The sequence below is a fragment of the Scylla paramamosain genome, chromosome 12, assembly GCF_035594125.1.
Source record: "Scylla paramamosain isolate STU-SP2022 chromosome 12, ASM3559412v1, whole genome shotgun sequence".
Taxonomy (NCBI): Eukaryota; Metazoa; Arthropoda; class Malacostraca; order Decapoda; family Portunidae; genus Scylla; species Scylla paramamosain.
The window spans coordinates 15,641,068-15,645,447 of record NC_087162.1 but is presented as its reverse complement, the minus strand read 5'-3'; positions in this window follow the sequence as shown (position 1 = coordinate 15,645,447).

Here is a 4,380-nt window from a genome sequence, read left to right as displayed (position 1 = left end):
TCATTTGAAGCACCACACCTCCAACAATATCTGCTGAAAAAAATGTTGATTTATTTTTTGTGCGTGTGTAAATTTGATCATTTTTAATTACCACACATGCCAACTTCCGACATGTCGCAACATATTTTTCCCACCTGTGATATGCTTCCAATGTGCTTTCATACATTTTGTTCATGGGTGTGCAGAATGTATATTATAGTTTTGAGAGAGAGAGAGAGAGAGAGAGAGAGAGAGAGAGAGAGAGAGAGAGAGAGAGAGAGAGAGAGAGAGAGAGAGAGAGAGAGAGAGAGAGAGAGAGAGAGAGAGAGAGAGAGAGAGAGAGCATTCACTCTGTACCGGAATCCTGGATAGACTATACACATATACAGATTACGTCAAAAAAAGAGGCTTTGATATATCGAAATGAAATGTTACATATACCAGTTAAATCTACACACACACACACACACACACACACACACACACACACACACACACACACACACACACTCACACACACACACACACACACACACACACACACACACACACACACACACACACACACACACACACACACACACACACACACACACACACACACACACACACACACACACACACACACACACGTAGACTAGATACAGGCGTGGCCACCAGTCTGGGTATCTTGCTGCTTCTCTCACTCCCACTGTGTTTGCCATCTTCCTTCAGTTAATTACTTCAAGTCCTGTAATCTCCTAACAATCAACAGTCTTAGATTATTTGTCGACTTTTTTATTTTTTAGTTCTTTCTCATTCTTAAATTCTCGGGTCTCATGATAGTCTGCTGTCTTAAATTCTTAGTTTCGCGTGTTGCTTCAGTCTCAATTACTTTGATCTCGTAACAGTCTACAGTCTTAGATTCTTTGTTTTGCATGCTCCTTGTCTGAAGTCCACTGATTTCATGACAGTCTACCCTGCAGTCCCCTTGCAAAACCTGGCAATTGATAGATCCTTTGTTTAACGCGTTCCTTCAGTCTAAGTTCACTGTTCTGTCAGTGTACAGTCTTCTTGCAAAACTTGACTATTGATAGATTCTTTGGTTTTGCCTTTTCAGTCTTAAGTTTATTGGCCTGACAGTCTACAGTATCCTTGCATAACCTGACAGTTGATGGATTTTTTGGTTCTGCCTTTTCAGTCAGTCTTAAGCTTATTAATCTGACAGTCTACAGGGTCCTTGCTTAATCTGACAACTGATAGATTCTTTGATGTGCGTGTTCCCTCAATCTTAAGTTCGCTTATCTCCCGACAGTCTACAGTCTTCTTGCAAAACCATAGAACCTGACAACTGATAGATTCTTTGTTTACTTTCAGTCTTAAGTCCTTTGACCCGCTGAGATTCTAAAGTCTCCGTGGAAAATTTGACAAGTGGTAGATTATCTGTTTTGCGTTTTCTGTCAGTCTGAAGTCCATTGACATACTGACTGTCTTCTTGCAAATCCTTCCTGATACATTCTTAGATCAGAAGACTCTTGATATTGAGGGGAAAAATATAAACAGTAGAGGAAGGGAGTGCGTTGTGTTATTTGATTTCTTCCTTTGAGTGTACATACTTACATTAACATACCAGCATCGTCAACAAAGAAGGAAAGAAGTTAGATTATTACTAGTTCGAGATTAAGCTGGAGGGAAGATAAACGTATAGATACATATATTAAGGTACATGATCAGATTATTAACTTTTTTATCATATCCATCAGCAGTATGTAAAGAGCAACCACTTCTATGAGTTTCTGATTAAGAACTGTATTCTGAAATATCGCATTGTCTGACCTGCTTTTAATAGGCTGTATTGGAGGTCATCGAGGCTTTCAAGAGTGTTTTCATGTATCATATTTAACGAGACAGTATTCTACACTACCAATAAAAAAAATAAAAAATAAAAAATGCTTCAGAACCCGACGATTAGTTATGTGGCCTTTTTAAACACTGCATTGTCTTATCTAATTTTAACAGGCTGCAGTGGAAGTTAACAAGCGTTTCAAGAGATTTTACATATGTCGGTATAATTAAACAAATATTCGGCACCACCAAATGGAAAAACACCCTTGAGAACCTGACTTATCAGTTCTGTGGCCTTTGAAAACAATGTGCATGAGAGAGCAAAGTGTTTGGGAATACGAGCATTAGTGCTTCAAGACAAAGTGCTTCAGGGAATCGGATTATTTAACAGGTTCCTTTCTTTTTTTACCTATGGGGGCTCTGGCCAAGGGATATGAAATACAGAAAAAAGGCTCATTGAGGTGCCAGTCTCAAAGGAGCAGAGGCAGAAGGATTATTCAAAATTAGAAGCATGTCTTGAAGCTCTTTTCTAATTCTGAATAATTCTTTCGGCTCTACTCTTTTGGGGTGTTCTTACTACCACTGAGATCGTCGCCAGTGTTGGTGTCCTTTTGATAATCCTTTTGGGTCTACTCTTTTTTTATAATCCTTTTGGTTCTACTGTTTTGGTAATCCATTTGGCTCTACTTTTTTGGGACTTTCCTACCGTCACTAAGGTTGCCACGTCACCAGTGTTGATGTTCATACAAGTCTCATCATTCTCATACAGTCGTGGTCTGAAGTTGAGTGACCTTTGCACTTGTAGGAACAAATAAGGGAAACTGCAAAAAGCCAAGAGGTCTGTACGTGGCGGTCCCTGTATAAGGAGTAAAACGTACCTATAATTGCTCTCCATAGATCAGCCTGACCTTGTGAAGTTTCTTATTGGCTCAGTGACATCAACCTGGCTATCGAGTTTGTTTCCGTTATTTACCACTTTATTTGAGAACCAATTTCTCCATATGTCTTTTCTAAATCTATCTTTTATCAAGCTTAAATCTGTTACTTCTATTGCTATTCTGATTACTAACCTCTGAGGATTTTTTTTTTTTCATTAATCTGAAAGGTCACTCACTTCCAATGTGTGTTATGTTTTCTCTTAATTATAAGTCCTCTCATCTTAGAATCTCTCACTTGTCAGGTTGTGTAAGGAGGATGTCAGGGACTAAGGTTGAGGAACGGCGATAAAATGTGTTTTCATATTGACATTGTACAATCTTTGCTGAACTGTTTCTGGATTTTATAGATTAAACAGTTGAGTGGATTGTGGCGGTGAGAAAACTCAGGATGAAGCAGATCTTTATTTTTTGTAACGTTTCAGCAGGGAGTCTTTATCTGAGGAAATAAAGATCTCCTGCTTCACCCTGTGCTTTTATCAACACCACTATGTCTATGAATTCATGAAAACACTTTAAAAGCCAACAATAACCTCCGCTGCAGACTGGTAAAGTATTCAAGAGAAGACTCCGAAACGTTAAAAATGTGAACCAATATGAACTAATTCCGCTGCACTTCCGAGGCCGCGCATGGCAGCTTTGTCCATTGCAGGTCCTGCATATTGCACCAATAGCCTTTGAAAGTAAAAAAAATAAATTGGGGAATTTCTTTTCTTTTACACATAGATTCTTGACCATTTCCCACTTTCGACCTTACTGGTGTCATATCATGAGAGAAATATAAGAAGCCATCAGTTCTCCACTTGAGAGTCCTTGCATGAAATTTGTATCTCTTTCCACCTATTATACTTTTTTTTTTTTTTTTTCATATCAAGAGCTCATGGTAATAAAGGTGTAATGGTGAACTAGGAAACTACAAATGATTGTTAATTCTGCTCCGTGTTGTTGCTGTTCTTGTATCACTGAAATAATTAGGGATCGGGACAACACGGCAGGAAAGATGAAACTACATACATTATAGCACCAGTACTCCAAGATTTAGCTGTAGAGATGAGATATTTCAGTATTCTTTTCTTTCATTATTTCATCATACCGTTTTAACATATCAACTTATTCTCCTCGTCTTCGTACCAGTTAATTTGCTATTACGATAGTAAAGGGCTTAACCACCTAATGCTATTAAATAAAGTCTTATTTTGCTGGGAATTCAAACACGTTGGTTAGTGAGATAAGTATGATATAAAAAAAATAAATAAATAAAAAAATAATAAAAATAGATAAATAAATAAGATAAATAAAAAAAAAAAACAAATAAATAAAATATTCCTCATCCATTATAAATCTTACTGCTATATTCAGTAAAAATTAGTTATTGTTTTCATCATCACCGTCGTCATCGTTTCGTTGTCGTTATTGTTGTTGTCATTATTATTGCTGTTATACTTCGTCGTCATCGTATCAGTCATGATTTATTGTCGTTACTATCAATACCGTCGTTTTGATAACTAAATGTCGTCGTTCTCGGCATAATTTTATCCGTCGCTGTCATTATTATTGTCGCAGTCGTAACATATCGTTGCCGTCGCCGTGTCTATCGTCATCCTTGCCATCATCATCACCGAATTATTGTCGTTGCCATCAT